Source organism: Mercenaria mercenaria, chromosome 8 (assembly GCF_021730395.1).
Source record: "Mercenaria mercenaria strain notata chromosome 8, MADL_Memer_1, whole genome shotgun sequence".
Lineage (NCBI taxonomy): Eukaryota > Metazoa > Mollusca > Bivalvia > Venerida > Veneridae > Mercenaria > Mercenaria mercenaria.
In genome coordinates this window covers 60,932,147-60,952,372 of record NC_069368.1, presented here as the reverse complement: position 1 = coordinate 60,952,372, position 20,226 = coordinate 60,932,147, and positions in this window count along the sequence as shown.

Here is a 20,226-nt window from a genome sequence, read left to right as displayed (position 1 = left end):
ACAGTCACCTCGTCTCTACCACGAAGATTCTTTGTCACTTTGAATAAAGATTTCTGATCGCCTCCGCAGGACTCTATCTTTTCAGAAAAGAAGTTAACACGTGTTTGTTTCAGCAATTTATTCACTGAAGCACAGTCATTTCTGTATATCCCATGATCTACTGTCATATTTGTTTTTCTCCATTTGCGTTCAAGTTTTCGTTTCAAATGTTTGGCTTCGTGCAGTTCTTCATTATACCATGGACAAGTCGGTCTATGCACTATTGTTTTAGTAAGCCAAGGGGCGTGCTGATCAACGAGTGACATCAAACTGTTATTTAATGATTCCACGTGCTCGTCAACATAAGAAATTAACGTATTCGTGTCAAGAATTTCCAAAGATTTTATTTCGTTTTTAAATGATTCAATGTCGATGGATCTCAACTTTCGGAAGGTCAGTTTTCGTTATTGGAACAGGTTTTTCTGCCTGAAAATGAAAAACCCTTAAGCTTATTTTCTAATTCGTTTAATTCATATATTAAAAAATTGTTTTTTTATTTTTCATCATTTTGTTCTTTATTATATGCTTCTTCTAATTTTTGAATTTTTGTATATATTTCTTCTTTTTTCTTTTTTCTTCTTCATTTAATTTTCTTGTTGACGGCTGTAACGGTTTTTCAGTTATTCCCATCTTTTCTCTTCCATAATCTTTTAATTTCTTAAGTTCATATTCAGAAACCAGTTTTAAAGCTTGTTGTTTTTTAGATTCTTCATCCATTCCTTTAGTTAATTCAGTAATACCTTGTACTAAATATTCTGAAATACTTTTTGGAATTAATGCTAACTGCTCTTTAATTCCATGTAATACTTTTAATTCTCTTGACAATTCTTCTTTTTGACTTTCTATTTCTTCTGTTATTGGTTTATAAATTTCACTATACATTTCTCGACCAGTAGCTTTTTTTGTTATTTTTTCTCTTCTTATTTCTTCTCCTTTAGCTTTTACTTTTTGTCCACCAGGTTGTTTATTTCTCTCATTTCTTTAAGTTTTGCTAGCATTTATATAATAATATAAGATAATGTAAGATAATGTAATATTGTTATATAATGAAAATTCCTAATTATGATACAAAAAGTGATCAATCTAATAACTTAAGCAAATTAAGTAATATTCTTTTATGCCAGATTTATGTTTTAGAATGTTAATATGTGGATCTTCCGGATCAGGAAAAACAAAAACATTAATGCTTATGCTTCGAAAACCACTTATATATTATGATAAATTATACCTGTATGCTAAAAACCTAGAACAATCTAAATATCAGGATTTAATAAATCACTTAAATGAAATTGCAGATGAAATTGAATTAGATCCAATGAAATACTTAAATATTCGGCTGATCCTAGCCAAATTGAACCTTGCGATAGCCTTGAATCAGAAAAACAAAAAAGTGGTAATATTTGATGAATTTATATGTGAAAAAAAAGGTTCAGAATGAAATAACGAAATAATTTATCCAAGGACGTCACAAAAACTGTTCTGTTATTTATTTAAGTCAGTCTTACTATAAAACACCAAAAGATATTCGAAATAACTGTTCAAACTATATCTTGTTTGAAAGTCCAGGTAAAAAGGAAACTTATATCATTTGTAATGAACAAAATATAGACCATGATTCTTTTGCTAATGCAACAAACCAAAAATAAGATTTCTTATAATTATGTTGACAAACCAAAGAAGTGCTTAAAAAAACACTTTACGGGAATCATATAATAATTATATAATGCGAGTTTTTAATGATGTAAAACAAATAAGTGAACCTGACAGTATAAGTAAAGTTAAATTTGATATTGATTTAAGTGATTATCCTACTAGTAAATAATTCAAAAAGCTTAAAAAGGACTTGGACTCATATCTTAATAAAAATAAGGAACTTGATAACACAATGAACAGAGCATTAGATATGGGAGGTAATGAATTAATCAACTTAGGAGATCCAGATAAACCCAGTGATGAAGTTTCCAGACGGTTTGTGTTTAAAAAAAATTCAAAGTGTAATAGAAGACTATACTCTTGAAGATAATAAAAGTATTAAACAAATACAAGAAGCAGAAGTAAAGAATATTGAAGAATTAAAAAATGATTTTAAAAACAATGAAACATTAATAGTTGAATTACAAGGTAAACTTGAAGAAGAAACAAAAGCTATAGTTGATTCTATTAAAGAACTTGAGGAGAAATCAGATTTGAAAGATATTCTGATGAAAGAAGTATTCAGAACCAATTTTGAAATAATATACAATCAAGTTCAGGAAATAAGAGATAGTATGATTAAACATGAAGAACTAAAAGACAGGATTATTTATTGAAGCTGAGAAAACGTTACAAAATATGTATCAGTTAGAAATCAGAACAGAAGTAAATAAACTAAATACTGACATTACAAAAAAGCATCAAGATTTGTTAGACACATTTTCAAATAAATTTGAAGAATATAAATCTGAACTTGAAAATGCAGCTTCACAAAGAGGTGATGATCATAACACAGCATTAGATAACCTTAAAAAGAGCTTAATTCTAGCATAGAAAATTTTAAGGAACAACTTCGGATCATGATTAGTAATGCTGACACACGTCACAATTTAAAAGTACGCGGACTTAAGTACACTAACAGGTCTATTACAAAAAGATACAGCGCAGCTTAATGCTAAAATTGAAAACAGTAAAAATGAACTGGACTTTTTATTTAAAAATCAGTTTAACAAGGAGAATCAATTACTGCTAATACTAAAGCAACTTCCTTTAATACTGAAGCAATTCCACTAATGCCGAAGAAATTACAAAAGTGAAAAATGTTTTTTAAAAACAAGAAACACGATTAGCTAGAACAAAAAATACTGTTGACAATATGTCTGCTTCTTAAGTTGCTACAACAAAACGAGTTGATGATTTAGCTGAAGTAATTCTTGAACATGAAAATGAATATAAAGCAATAGAAGAAGAACTAGAAAATGTAAGACGTGAAGTGTTTCTTTATGAACATTACAATAACAGACAACTACATGTAACGATTCCTGATGCAATAATATATCTTCTTGAAGATAGACAGTTACGACAGGTAGTAGAGGTCCCAGATTGTTTTACATTATTTGGAATACGAGTTAATAAGATTATAGATTATAAAAGTTTTATTAAAAAAGATTTAGGTAGATATAGCATTCATCAAGATGGGGATTATATAATTGAAAAAAATATTATAACTGAATACTCTGATAAAAATTTTGATTTTATTTTTAGCAAGCAGGATGATCACAAAAGGAATATAATATATAACACCTAAGGTTAAAAATACAATACTGGTTTTCAAGAAAAAAAAAGAAATTAATTTAAGAAAAGGAACATGGTTTACCATTTCGCCGCCAAATTCAAACATACTGTTACTACCTGGATTTTCTGCCAAATTTACTATAGAACCAGAAAGTTATGCCAAATTCTATCTAGTTGATTGATTTATTTCATTGTTTTTTATATAATGGGACTATTCAATAATACCAATGAAAAAGTAAGTAAAATAGAAAGAGAAATTGTAAGAAAACCTCCTTTGTTTTTAACATCTGCAACAGAAGATATTGCTGGATTATTTCAATGGAAAGTTAGTAACGCTAGTCCTGGTTTAGTTCAAAATGGTAATAATGTAATAATCAAGCAAAATTGCATTTTAATTATTTTTATAGATGCAATTAAATTAGAAAAAGGAGATGTTAAATTGGAATTAAAAAACAAAGAAAATAAAATTCCTAAAAGATATCATGCAAAAATAACAGAAAAATATTAATCTATTTCTATTAATTATGCTGATAAATTTAAAATGAATGCAGTAATTTCTATAGATGGTTTAAACGTTAAGAATATTCAATTAACAATTTATGGTTCTACAACTGAGTTCAGCTAAAGCTCATTAGGAGCTGAAGCTCCGTAAGCTGATGTATTAATACCATTATTAAGAATATATCTTTTATCGTCATAACATGATAAACATGTTTTATTAATGACATAACTAGAAAGATTGTGCTTATCAGAACGAATAACTTTAAAGTATGGTTAGTTTGGGTTGAATTAAACAAAGTATCTTTGTAATTTTCATGTACTATTGTTTTCTTAACAACATGCTTTTTAATTCCTTTACATTTTTTAATACTAATCTGAGCTTTATGCTAAGGTGAATTTTCTAATAAATATGGATACATTTTACTTCTTAATCCAACAAATTCATCAATGGGAATGCCGGCAGCTTCATCTTTGAATTTCCCAATTACTTTTTTGTTATAATCAAAATAAAACTTTGAATTACTATCATAATCACTATTATCAAACAGTTCTGAATCGTCATAAAAATCCTCATATGCGTCTTCAGTATTTATTTCATGACAAAATGAATCAGTGTCAGTGAATAAAAGCTTTGCTGAATCTTTATACTTTTCCTTAATGTAATTATAATGAAAATCATACATTAAATATTTTGATAAATCTAGAATGCACATTCCAACATAGCAAGGTCTGTTTAATGATAAACTTTCTTTTATTCTATGAATACCAAACACATTTTTATTAAACATTGTTGAACTAACAAATGAAGGTTTTGGTAGATATTTTATTTTTCATCATGTGTTAATTTAATATTGATTCTTTCACGTAAATTCTCCATCGTCTTACCGAATACAGACTTGTTTATAAGTTTACAAAGGTCTTTTTCGAAAGAACTCTTTGCGTTAGATCTTTTTTTTAGTACTAAAATCAATATATCCTTGAAACCAAGGACTTTCGTCAAAAGTTAATATTCTGTGTATTCTTGTTATTTTTAATCCTAATTGTACATAAAGTTCAAGATTTTTATAATGAACAACATAGTTTTGTTTTTTCATTAAAGTTGGAACTAATTTTTTTTTTACATTGCTTTTTCCTTTTTCAAATTTTGTTTTAATATTTTTACTATAATTTGAAAGCCATTGGTCTGGTATTTTAATTTTTTCAGGAGCTAAAGGATAATCAATGTGAAGATTATGTAATTCTTTTGGATATTCAAGATCACATTCAATTATAAAGTCAGTTTTATCTTTTGCAATTAATTTCTAATATTGTTTTTCAGTAACCCATTTAAAATTTTCAGAGGGTAAAGGTTGACACATAGCCCAACCGTAGAGGTTATTAGCATCTAAGTACATAATGTATTTATTTTCTATTTTAGGATCATAATCTTTCATATATTTATTGTTTGCTTTACTGTAACGATTAGCTATTTAACTTTTTCCTTCTTTCAGTCCCTTTTCAATAAAAAGATACATATCAATATCAGTTATCAAATCCAAATTTATTTCAGTCATTTTTAACATTGCATCCATGCTAAACCAGGACTACTAAAAAAATGGTAAGGGCCAAGTTTATAATATTCCAAACATAGTTTTCTAAAATTTTCAAAAACATCAGTTAAAAGTAATACGTCAGTTTTTAAATATAGATTATGATATTCTCCCATTGTTTTTATTTTAAATTTATTCCAAACATTTTTAGTATGCTCATGTTCGTTATCAGATATATGCATTTCGTTTGAAATTGAATAAAACTCTGTTTTAGGAGGTATTTTTGTATCTTTGAACTTTTCAAATAAATCCATGTAATCATATGGATAAATACCTTTTGTTTTTAATAATTCAAGTTTACTTTCACTAAGTTCTTGAGATGTGTTTTTAAATTCTGGAATATGTTTTACTAAGTTATCCAATTATTAAGACATAAATTGAAAACTATCTATAAAAATCAAATCACTTACCATAAATACCATATATCTTTCCATATTGTTAGGAATTACATCAAATTCTTTTTTGAATTTTCCTATCTGTTGCATAATAAAATGACCATCATAACCTCTTAAATTATGAAAAATAACATGAATTTTGTGTGTTAGTCTAAAATTAATATTACAGTCTTGATGAGCACTTCCTCTAAATTTTCCTGTTATATGACTATGGTCTCGGACGGGAATATCAGATTTCTTATATTCTTTTTCACAGATATGACAAAAATTTTGATTTTTAAATAAAGCTTCATCTTGATCAGACATTATTAATTCTTTGTTAAAGTTTTCATTAAATATTTCCTTACAATTTTCCTCTACCTCCAGCATTTTTTCAATAAATTAATTAACTGCATTAGGACCTCTGTAAACTTGTGTCTGTTTAGTATATTTATCGTCATTACAACAAACAACTTTATAACCGTAACCACAATCTATATGTTTTTGATATGGATCAGTAAATGAAGATTCAGGTGATGGTAAAGTAGTTGATATTTTTTCAGTTATTGATACAATATAAGCATAAATTACAAAAGGTACTGCTAAACCTTTTTGATAATTTTTATGTTGATATTCTTTTTTAAACATTAATATATTAAAGTTTTTATCCAAACTTAATGACTTACAGTGACTGGTGACTTACAGTCGTCAATTATTTTATCTTTACTGATTAACAACATGTCACAGTGTTCATATTGATATTTTGAAATGTACAATGGATAAATATTATTATCTTCATAACCAAATATATTAAATGATATATCATACTGAGTTTCTTTTTTAGGTATCTGATTTATTGTAACAGGAAATTTTATTCCTTTAAAATTAAGTTTTTCTATATGCTTTTTATAATTTAAAAACTCTTTGAGGTTTTTTTTTTTCCACAGGACATTTATAAGCTAAATGACACCATCTAAAACATTCATTATCATCATTCTTTATATTTATTAATTCTTTCTTTGGATTCTGTTATGGTTTTGGTAATTCTAAATAACTAGAAGCTGCTAATGGATTATATTTATATCTATTTATATAATGAGCATCAACTGACTCTATTCTCCAGCCACTTTCTTCTGAAATCCAATTACCGCTTTTATTTATTATTTCATCAGAAGCTTGAAGTAAAGTGTTTTTTATTTGAGATTCTCTCATAATTTCTAAAGCCCGTGATTGAAAATAAGCTGATTTATATATTGTATCTGTTTTACTCATTTTCACAAAAGTAAATTTTAAAACAACATATATTTTTATACCTTTTGAAGTTTTAAGTTCAAATTTAAGAATATCAAATGAGTCTTCTATATTTAAATATAATTGATTTTTTGGATCTTGTCTATATGTAATTTTAATTTTAAATTTCTTAATAACTTGCTTTGGAGACTTCTCAATTTCTCTAACAGTCATCTATATATTATATTTAGAAAAAAAGTCTTTAAGCAAGAAAAAAATGAAAAAAAAATGTTTAAAAACAAATAAAATAATTAAATTGATATCTTTTTCCATTAGTTTTTGATATTCCACTTTGTACTCTGTTTTTCCCTTCACAGCACATTTTATTAACCAAGAATTAATATCAAGGTCTTTAGATGCTGCGTAAAATCTTTTATATGTTTTTTCTTCATTAGTGTCACAATCGGTTGCAATTATCTTTTTTGAATTGTTTCGATGGTTAATTGTCCTGGGACAATCGCATAATATTTCATTACTTTTCTCTTCTGACATTAAACAACCACAATCCATTCAAATAAATCTTTATTCTTTTCAAAAAGATAAGGATCTATATCATTTTCCAATCTATCAATTACTTTATGTTTAAAATTTTCACTGGTTAATTGATTAAGCTTTGATTTAATAATGTTTCTATTTTTCCTGACTTTTTTAAAATTTCCACTGGTTAATTGATTAATCTTTGATTTAATAACGTTTCTATTTTTCTTTACTTTTCATATGATTTTTTTTCTTGTACTTTTTCTCTTAATTCTTTTATTTCTCTTTCTCCATTCCATATTCTTCCTAAAGTACAAGATAGTTTTATTGAAATATCATTATCTATATTTCTATAAGCCATTTATATATTATACTTATAGAAAAAAAAATATTTAAAAAACGCACGTAAAAAAAAATAATTTAAGCAATCTAAATGTAATACAACCCTTCCTCTTTTTTATGTTTATATCCGTTAAGCTTAAATTCCTTCATATGAGGTATTGAAAAGTCTTTTTCTTTCTGCATTTCTAACAGTATTATAAAAATATGTTCAATAACTTTTTTCTCACCTTCTTTACTTACTTTTCCAATCCGTGTTTTTATTATTAGCTGTTTTATCTTTTTATGATGTGATTTTAAAATATCTTCCTTGTCTTCAACCTTTAAACCTTTAATACATATTGTAATTACTGCTAGAACAGCGCCAGCAAATGCCACAAATATAGGAATAGCTTGAACAAGTACTAATGCAGTCGAGCAACCAAAAATACCTGCTGTAATTTGTAATCCTGTATTTACTCTTCCACACATTTATAATTTTTTCTATGAGCAGCAGCAAGTTTAGTTAAGTGGTCTATAAATTGATATATTGTTTCTATTCCATTAAAAATTAGATTTTTATTACTCATTTATATCATATAATTTTAAATTAAATTTCTTCCAATTCACTAAATGGTAGCCAGCTATTACATTTTTCATTATAACATTTTCATTTTACTAAAGCTTGCTTTTTTCTTATAGTCTCGTCTAATAACTTTTTCTATTCTAAAAACTTCTTGTTTAGTAGTTAAAAGTTCTTGCTCATAAAATGAACCCCGAATTATTTCATTATTCAAATCTTTATTAGTATATGTTCTTAGATTTGTGTTATTAATTCCGTAAATTATAGATATTTGCTTAAGCCAGCTTGATCACCAATTACTCTTCGGTATCTTTAAATTACCATATAAGTTAAAGTAAACAGTACCTTTATTTAAGTTTTTACTGGCTTCAATTGGTGTCATTTTTATACTAGAATGTTTTCTTTTGTTATATTTGTCAACCATATCCTGCAAATTATCTAAATAAGTGTAAGTATTATTTGCTGTAAAATATTTCCACATTATTCTTCTTAAACCTCTATTAAATCTTTCAATTACTACAGCTTTTCCTTCATTAAATATATGGTACATGTTAATCTTATTTTTATTCAAAAATGATTCAAACTTTTTATTATAAAATTCATTTCCTTCATCTACCCATAATTTTGTAGGTGTTCTACCTTGAGAAATTATTTTTTCAAATGCTTCAGTAACAGATTTTCCAGTTTTATTCTTTAATGGAATAACCCAAGCATATTTGCTATACCTTTATGATATTTTGAAAAAGCTTGCATATCAACTAAATCAGCAGACCAAGTATCATCAATATCATTAACTATCAGTCTTCGTTTCATAAATTTTCGTTTAATTGGTTTATGTATTCCTTCTGCTAATTCAACACTCCATGTTATTTCGGCGGCCTGTTTGCGTAAGCTTTTAGCTCCCAAGGACTTACGTCAAAGTAAATACTCTACCCCCTTTTCCCGTGTTTTGAAATTTTTTTCAAAGTCCAAGTTTGTTTTTCGTTTTAATTGCTGGTTTTACAACTAAATGTTTTGCAATCTTTTCTCCAAATGTTTTTGATTTAGTGTTCTTTAAATTAGATAACATTTTTTAACCCATTCGCTTTTATGTGTACTAGTATCATTATAGATAAAGTCATGGTCCATGCATTCTGCGTCTAGTTCATTAACAAGAGGTCCATTATCTAAAGTATTTCCTGGCCCACAATAGTTATATCCTGGAAGTGTTAAACCTTTCTCAGGTAACATTGTTTTATGAATATTAATTGCTCCTCCAGTACGTTTCACAAACTGTGTTTTTATATTACCGCAGGATGCAACTTGAGCTCTTAACATAAGTCTGCCGTTTTTTTGTTGTAACATATTGAGGATTTATATTATCAGTAAATTTCCTTTTTTTACACAATATATTTGTTTTTGACTCATTTATATTAATTTGTATTTAAAATTATTTAAAAACTAATAATGTAGTTACTAATTGAAAATAAAACCGATACCTTTACACTTTATCAATTAAATTAATCTGCCAAAAGTTTCCCAAAAGTTTGCAAAGGTGGCAGATACTGCCACATAGTTGCCTTCATGGCAGAATTTTGGCAGAAATTTAAATACAAGTGTTTTATCAAATTTAGACATATTAAATAACTTTGCCAAAGATTTGCCAAAATTTTGCCTTCGTGGCAGAGACTGCCACTTTGCTGCCTTCGTGGCAGATATTTGGCAGAAGTGTTTGATTATAATTTACTGAAGGTTTTCATAGAGTACTGTGAAAACCTGTTTTGTTTTGTTTTGTTTTGTTTTTAATTGGTCGGCATTGGTTGGTTTGGACCGAGGGTAAGGATCAAAATGGGGTCAAAGTGTGAAAGAAGCGCTATAGTCTAAACTACTAGTATATGACCCTACTGCTTCGAAGATGTTGCAACATTGACAAATTATAGATTTCCAGAAATTTTCAAACTTCATAATATTTTCACGAATTATATGATATTTAGTTATGATTTATATACATTGTTTGTATGTCACCCTACTACTTCGAAGATGTTGTTTTGCAATATGTTCTGTGAAAAAAATGTCCCTAGGCGGAGGACGCTAGAAATTCTTAGCTTTTTAATCGAAAAAATAGAAGTATTGCGCGGCTTTAGGAACGCAATGTTGTTCTGCTAAAGAACGAGTGCATGTTTCTTGAGGCAAAGCTAATATTTTTTCATTAAATACATGTCTACAAGCATTTAATATCATAAAGACGTATTGAATCTGTTCAATTACCTTAATTAAATTGATAATAATAACGTAAAAAAAACACATGAACGCAATAACACATATTGTATCAGAGCTCGGTGTTTTTTCTTAACAAATTTGGTGCAGGTAAATCGTATACACTGAGCGCAGGGTGCGATAACTAAAAGTGTGCAGGTATTAAATACCCGCACGCTAGTAACCGCACTGCTGGATAGGAAAGTATGCCAGCGTGTATGGGCGTGTCTCTAACAGCAGACAGCGACGTGCATTTTATTGATTTTCTGCGCTCGCATTGGTTTATTTTACGTGAGCTTTATACATTTGTAAAGCAAGGATTTTAAGTACACACTAAACTGATGTATATGGCAATGTGGAACGCCTACTGAACTACCATATATGGATGGCTATGATACAAAACAGAAAGAACATTAAAACTCTCGGGTAAACGATTTATACTCGTACAAATCGTTTACCCTCGAGTTTCAATGTTCTTTCTATTACTTAAAATAACATCACGTGGCCGGTATGATAATTATTTTTTCGTCAATATGGAAACATTATTGTCGTTTTCGGCTCCATTGAAACTTAACGGAGAGCATATCGATTATGTAATAATAACAAATATAAGTGATTCAGTTGCCGGCAACTAGAGCAGTAAAGTGATGGAAAATTAAGAAACAGTAAGCGGTAAAAACAGCAACAAACATGAACAATAATAATCCAACCACGACCAACATATCATGTTAGATTAAGAAACATTTGCTATACTTTAAACAATGACCTTTTCCTGTATCATCTACGAGAAAATCACCATTGTAGGGCAGATGGTAAGAGCATTATTTTAGTTTTATTCAAAGTCAAACACATGAAGCTATCTAAACCTATTCAGAAACCTATTCGGAATGACTCGGCATCTTAATTTTCTTGTTATTCAAGAGTAATAAACTTTTAATCCGAGACCCTCGAAGTTTTCAGGCGCAATAATCTGATAATCTGTTGATGTTGAGGTCAGTGGCTAAAGGGCACAGTGATTGTGAGTAAGTACAAAAGCGTTTTTTTCTGCTCAGTATTTTGATAATGTGTTTACCTTCTCTACTCAGCCTTGGCAGAAATATTGTTAATGTGCAGCGTATGACATCTTTTGATTTTAGGTCAATAGGTTTAAGGCTTATGGATTACAGTGTCAGTTTGTTTGGGTTTTTTTTATAAAAAGAACACTGCCCTTAGAGCCACTTGATTTTGAAGATTTTAGTCAGCTTTGCAGAGTGATTAAAGTGATGTATTACGTGATGAGACATACAATCCAGCCATCTGTTTGCAATCAATAACTCCTAAGATTCTTTTACTTGCTATGGACATGCTCCACAGAGCGGTGCTCCTGTTTTCCGTTTTAGGAAAACAATGCATTGTACCATTCAAAGAGGTGATCTATTTTGAATCAAATTCTTAATTGAGCTTTATAATTGTCATTTCAGGCAACGAAGATTCTGATCCGTTTGATGTAAATTGCTATGTTGGTGGGAGTTCGGAATTAGGTAAACCCTTTTTTAACTATGCGTATATTCTACGTAACACGAAGTGGTACAATATTTGAAACCCTAACATTGCAATCTGAAGACTGATAGCTTTATCAGTTCGACAATCTCGCTCTTAGACTTTGAATTGAGTTTTCATACCACAAACAATTTCACGGTTACACGGAGAAAAGCAGGAGCACTTTTACAATAAATCCGTCACTTATTTTCTTCTGTTTTACACAGTAATTGTTTGTTAAATGACATATAACTTTCAGATATTACTTTAACCATAACATAAATATCTTAGGAACTACTGTTCAATACACCTTGGTAAAACATTTACGTGCAAGTTCATATCTACGTAACCAATGCATGTATTGCATTGACACTTTACACACTGCTTCCTGGTTACTACTTCTGTCATAACCATGATTAAAAACTCTTTGTTGAATTAACAACAATTGCTGGCTCATTTCGGTCTTTTGTGTACAAGTTACTATCAAGTGTATCTCAGCATAGTCTTCATGTACAAATGTATTGGATTGAAATTTCACGCATTGCTTCCTTGTCATCACTCATATACAAATATTAGTAAACTCAATAGCTTTTGGTTGAATTAAATACAAATGACAGTCCTTTTCATCTTACTTTGGTCAAAGTTTTGCGTGCAACTAACTGTCAAACTGTACCCAACAACTACAGTTATTGAATTCAAACTCAAATTCAGTGCTATTATAATCAAATTCAATAATTTGGTTGATTTTGTGCAAATTATGACACTTTTCTAACTTAGAAAGTTTGGTAAACATTTGCGTGAAGCTACTTATCAAGCAGTATTTCTGTAACAATAATATGTATTTGTTGAAACATAAAACAATGCTTCCAGTCATCACACCTATTGAACTAACAAACTTAGATAATTTTTAAATGGATTTAATGTAAAATATGCCCCCCCCCCCCCCCTTTTAATTTAGAAAGGTCGTTTAAAGTCTTGCGTGCAATTAACTATAAAACGTTACATTAATAACGATTGAAACCTCACGCAGGACATCCTTCTCATCAAATGTACAAACATACCTTAGTTAAAGAATTCTTAGTTGAAATTTATTCTAGTCTGCCTATATATCAAAAAAAGAGGCCTAGAAATTGCCTTTGATGGCATTTTTTGTTAATGCCCGACAGCCATGTTCATTGTTAACTTTATAAATATTGGAAACTTCTCAAGGGGGCTGTCGCCTTCTAAGGGCCATAGATAGGTCACAGCACAAGGTCAAAGGTCAATAAGTGCATTTTTTGTTATAAACTTCAGATTTTCGCCATTTTTGCTACATTCTAATACAAACTTGTTATTTTTCGGTAATAATTACGAATCTGAGAAGTTAAATAAATTACTTCAAACAGATTTATTGCATTTGAGACTGGCAACATTCAAAACGATTAAAGTTATTTCTATAGAATGAGCTTAACTTTTCGTACGCTCTGATATTTTGTTCATTTCTGGAAGTTATCTTTCTCATGTTTCTTAAATTTCCGTTTTCAGGCTAACAATTTCTAAAATGGCTGGTTGGTTACCTGTATGATTGTCTGTATGAACAGTACAGGTAGGAAAATCTATTGCGCGTATTTCATATAGACTAATACAGTCAGACTTCGTTTGCTCGAATTCGGATTATCCAATTACTACTGTTTGCTCGAACTCAGTGTCAGTTCTTTATTATGTATACTTCACGTTGGCTTGTACTATTGATATCTGGAACACATTTTGCTTGTCCCGTTGAGCTCTAGCGAACACAATTTGACTGTACTAACTGCTGAAAGATCCAAAGATTCCTTCGGAAGCATAGAACTCAAGGACGTAAAAATAGCAAAGTTTTTTTTTAACTCGGTTTGATTAAGTGTATTTATGAGATAATATGAAATGTGCAAATTCTCTCAAGCATTATCTAAAATGGTCTATGCTATCAATCAATACTCTCTTTCAGTGGTTGATGCATGTGTTGTAGCAATTTCATGAATGTATGGGCGTTTAGAAATACTACCTATGTATACAAATCAAGCGATATCAAAGCGTAAATAAAAATATTAGATAACCGCAAATGTTACGTTTTTTTGTGTTTTTGTTTGTTATTTTTTTTATTCCATCAGCATGAAAATGGTCATTTTCATATTTTTGAATCAGCTAAAAAATTATTTCTTTGAACATTAACATTAGGCTATTATAAAAACTGGTAACCGCTCTTCAAGTGTTTTCAATATTTACAATTTTGTAAATATTTGTTCATGTCGGTTCTTTAGATGTCATAATTTCAAAAGGCTTGATAATTGTCCGTGAATTTGACAGTATATCGAATGTTATTAGTATGATCTTTATGACTGTGTGACTATAGGGGCAAAGCATGTTTGTTTTCCTGTTACAACACCTTTAGATTTCCGAGTGATTGGTTGTTGATAGAACCGGGTAGAGAAAACTTACCAATGTATTACGAAGGAATCTGCTGATGTTAAAAAATAAACAAATGTGAGCTAACGCTATTGTAGCCTTAAACATGTAGAAATAAATAAATTGTCAATTAAATTCAGTGCGGAATGTTAGAATGAACTACCCTTGTATAGAAAAAACTTCTTACCCTTATATAAAAACTGAACAAACCCCAAAACACTTCACAAGCTATAGATGTCTTAGCCTGACTTATTCAATCGGCATTATTTGTTCGTTATAAATCCATCGTTTTGATTTTCAAATCTCTTCTTCATGCTCTTCCCATCCTGCAGGAAGTTATTTTTACGCATTGTATATCTCTTGGTAACTATCGAACCACCATATATCATCATTTTGATTAGCTGAGCCATCATCTGTCAGTAATCATGAAAATATCGGAAGGTATAACTTCAATATTTCAGTAATTGAGCCTTAATGTTTCTATTATAAAAATTCTAGAGCAACCATCTGATGTTTTTATATCTTTATTTTTACATATTTGTTTGTAAAATATCTGAATGACTAATGTTTCAGTGTCAAGACACAAGCTTTGTTTTCACAATGTTATCAAGGACATCCTGTCTGAAACCAAGTGTCAGATCTGTAAATTGTTACAATCTGATTCGTTTTCAACCTTGTTTTGAACAGGAAGCGAGAGTGTAGAAGTAAAGCCAGAGATCAAAATGATCGAAACAGAAATGGCGTGCTGAATTTTCAGAATAAAATGATGCAGATATCGCATTAAGAGCTTCGGTGATAGAAAATCTAGTTTTTGAAATGTGCTTCTTAATTGCAAATACATAAAATATGATGATAAATGCCTGACCGATAGTAAAAAAAGAACTATATTACAGCATATTAAAGGAATTGTGTATAGATTAACTAGTTGAAATCCTACATATCTGTTCTGTTTAGTTTATTACCGTACATGTACTGTGTAAACCTATGTTGTGACCAATATTTCAGTTATTCTTCTAAAATGGTCCTATTTAACCATCACCGCGTGGACAAATTAACATTAATATATATCATATAATGAAACATCACCAGATTTGAAATCATTTCTTTAGGGGCTGGAGAAGATTCCATATAATATTATATATGTTACTTTCAACAGTATTTCAGTCATTTAACGGCGGTCAATTAACCTAATCAGTGTTCTGGAGTCTCTACCAGTAGTAGCATTTTCCCCGCAAGTAACTGCCGAAATTAATTCTGACAATGTCTATTTTCAAATCGTCATGGAGAACATTCACCTCTCCCAGGGATCGAACTCACGATCCGCGAAACTTAGATCTGCGCTCTACTGATTGAGCTAAAAATATTTGTTTGTATACATGACAGTAAAGTAATTTTAACTATTTACGTGAATATTTTATACATTTATATGTTATTCATTTTCCACTGTAGTCTTCTTCCTCAAAACCTATCATATTTTCTCTTTCATACACATTTCTCAAAAGATAATCAATATGTAAATATTCCTTTTTTTATAGTCAGTTCAAAGCTTAAATCAAATTTTATTGCAGCCTGAAATGCAAGAAATGCTTTTACAGTGTCATTTTGTAATCAAAATTTTCCACACCTGACTTTTGTTTTATCTCTGCCAAATTTTGACAGATTTGAATGAAAATTGGACACACTGTTTAAACACAGTTCTGTTAAATAAACATAACAATATATCAATTGTGCGTACATTCGTTGTGCCATTATAGTTCAAATAAGATACCCCTACCATAAAAAATGTCACAGAATGAATGCAACTTGGTGCTTGTCTGTATGGGGCAAGTACTGCCATCTGCGGGATTAAACAATTTGTCATAAATGTGGTGTCATTAATGACGTCACAAACCTGGTAAAAATAACATGTTCATATTGAAAATATAACTAATAAGAGCTGAACATTCAGAATATGATAATTCTAATTTCATTGAATTAATAGGATCAAAGTGTACTACTGTGAGTTGGAAATACTAATTATGTGACTTTTAATTTAAGGGTTACCTTATTGTTACCCTTACAGTTAAATGGATTTACACCAGGCTATGATCGTTTTTATATTATATTATAATAAAATAATCATTTAACATTGTGTAAAACATTCATTCAAATCTGTCAAAATTTGGCGATAAAGGGAAAAAACAGGTGTAGAGTTAGAAAAGTTGTAGAGTTAATGTTAATATACGTGCCATTTTGCTACCTTTAATAACTTAGAAGTCATTTTTAAAAGATCAGTTTTGACCTTGACATGTCTGTGACCTTGAAATTACATAGAAATAACCCTTAGATACGACAGTTCCAAAAATATTTCTCTAGTTAATCCACATTAGCAAACATGTCAAGTAAAACACACTTTGTTATCGTTTGCCACTTTCCCAGATATATATTATTCTTTACAATATATATATATATATATATATATATATATATATATTATCATCAGTTTTATTTACAAAATACTAAAGGGCGTTAAGGCACAATATTTCAACCAGTTTAGATGGTATATGAAAATAAAACGAGTGTACAGCAGCACAGTTTATTTGTAAATGCACTTATTTGACCTTTGACCCCATTGAACTGTAATAAGGAACCCTAGAAGGCGATAGCCCCTTTTAAATTTCATGTTCGATCCTAAGGAACAGTTTTATACTAATATACGAGCATTAACAAAAAATGCCATCAGAAGTCACATTTTCCCAAGATATTGGCAGACTATTCAAGTTATGGCCATATTTCGACTTTAAAAATGTGGTTTAAACGTGCATAGAAGTTGTTAATATTCCCATTATAACATTGTAATATACTGTAATTAAAAATAAGTTACATAAGACTTTTTAAGTTGGCACTTGTTGGTGATTTTCTGCAAGATTTGGATGGCGGCAAAGATATCGATGCAGGTGACTATTTCCTTTTTATGTTCGATTATTTTGCTTTATATTGGCAGTGATATACTCCTATGCTTTTGTGTATTTTCAATACTTACTGAGTACTGCGTTTAGTTTACTGATATTATGTTCGTGGAGGTAAATTAAAATACCAGGTTTAAGAAATTATAATGGGAGAATGTATAATCGCATGCATTAAGAAGCCAGAATGAAATTCAGGTTTCATATAAGAATGCCGAGTGCAATTTTAAAATATTGAATTTACTTTTTTAAGTGATGTTAAGTAGACAATTAACGGGAGACCACTGGATTAAGAAAATTGCACTGTTTAATACCATAAGCATTTATTGTTGGCAAAATTTGTATTTTCACTAGGTTTTAGTTTCGCTCGACTATTCGAAGGGATGGGTTGCTATACATTCATTTTTGTGGATGTTGGCGTCCAGATTTTGAACTTGGCTTCTTCACTTGGTTATGTTAAAACTGGGTATTGAACCCTTGGCCCATACCTAAGGTCCTTATAAAACTGTATGATGTTGATTCATTTGTGTTGGGTTCAATGTCATCTCGTTTTGTGGCTTCTGGCATTATTTACTTTCTCTAATTTCATACGTTGTGGAATAAGATGATGAAACAGAAGTAGGTCATTCGCTTCAAGATTTGGATAATGACAATGGTAAAGAAGCAGGTGACTATTTTCTGCTGTATCTATGTTGAATCATTTTGCTAAGGCTAAAATAATAGTGATTTCCGCTCAAGGCTTTTGAAAAAAAAAGTAGATAGGTAAAAAATATGTTTTTATCCTCTTTTATTTGTTCAACTAAAGTACTATCAGTCATGGTCATTTTAAACAGGAAGGTATAAGAACAGTCTATTGTGTTTATAGTAAAGTAAAAGAGTTAAGATAATTACCGGTCTAGACAGTTGGATTACTAGAAAAAGAAGCCGGAATAACTAATCAGTAGGCATTTCTTAATACAATATAGTAGTATACATCACAATGATGATATTACGCTCACAAATCCATTTTTCCATTCATGCTTAAAGGGGACAAATAGTTTTAGAGAAACTTTTTTTTTCATTTTAATAATTAGTTGATGAAACGTGTGTCTGTTTTATATTTAATTTATTGTAATATTAATAACCATGTAACATCAAACTGATTATTTTGGAAATTGAAAAAAAAATATTTTGAAATTTTAGATAGATAAAGCATTATTTGAAATTATATCGTTTTTACACTACTTTTGAAATCTCCACGACAGTAAGGTTCAGGTAAGTTACATGCATTCTACTATACAAAATATTTGTTTAAAGGCATCAATATGGGGACACGTTATTGTAGAATAATTGAAAGAAACATTTTAAAAGTCGAAATAATTGGTAAAATACCTTCTTTTGTCATATGTAGTAAACCATATTATGTACTAGTACATTTTCTTCGGCAATTACGTAATTTGTTCTAATGTCGTTACATTCACCAAAGAGGCATTTTGAGGCATTAAAGGGGTTTAAAATCTTCCATTTTATAATCAATAAACAAGTAGATATTAGTTGACAGAATCATTGCCGAAATATGTATAGTATATAACGGCGGTTTAAGCGCCGCTTAGGCTACAAACGTACCTCATATGAAACCAGTACTGGAGCGTGTCCATTTCAGTATATGTCATAATGACACTGCACAGCTGATATGTACTTGTAATAATTATAATATTTAATTACCTCAAAAGAATCAATAATCTTTGTTGCACGAGCATTTTGGACCTGTAAGTAATCCATTTAACTACCATCTTAGAAGTTCTCATTCGCATTAATTGCGTTTCGATATCGTCAGTAAGGAATACCACATATCTGTTACATCTTTGCACTGTAAATTGATTTGTAACTTGACAAAGATGTTAAATCAAGTTTGATTTTTTAAGTTGCAAAACACTTTTATGTGTGATGTTACAAACATCTACGTGTAAGGCCATAACAGGTTTTCCATATTGCAGTATACATCTAGTGACTCCACCATTTCATAACAACTGAATGTTAGTCGGTCGTGTGACATACTAATGCTTGGATAAAAGCCGATAACGATTTAATAACAACAGCTGTCCAATAATCAGTGCGCCTTACTATTCGCAAAATTCTAATTTAAACAAAAACCATGACTGGACAAGACTTACAAAGCCATTAAAGTTTAATAAAAAATAAATCTTCATTCTGGTCATGACAGCAACTTGCTTTCAAAACTCCAAGAATGTTTTCTAAGTCAAATAAAGGCGATAATTTTGAAAAGATTCTAACCAAGAGCTCTTTGCATTGGTTGTAAGTAGACATCTTTCCAGATTTCAAAAATACACTTAAATTAATTTATATATTGATTTCAATACTCAAAACATGCCTCAAACAAGGAAATATTCTTGAGACAGGAATTTTTGCACACGACCAACTCGAAATTTGGGACAAATACCTAAAATTTAACGACCACCTGATGGAGTTTTACTATATTTTATGGAAAAACCTTTGTGTGATTCCTCTAAAATATTTCATCAGAATTTTTTGAAAGAAGTTCATTAAGAGGCCTAACTCGGCTGGAATGTGTATTCAGAATTTATCAAGATACATAAGGCATCATTAACATTACATTAGTTTTTAATAAAGTATAAATCCTGGCAAAGCTCGTATATGCCGACAAT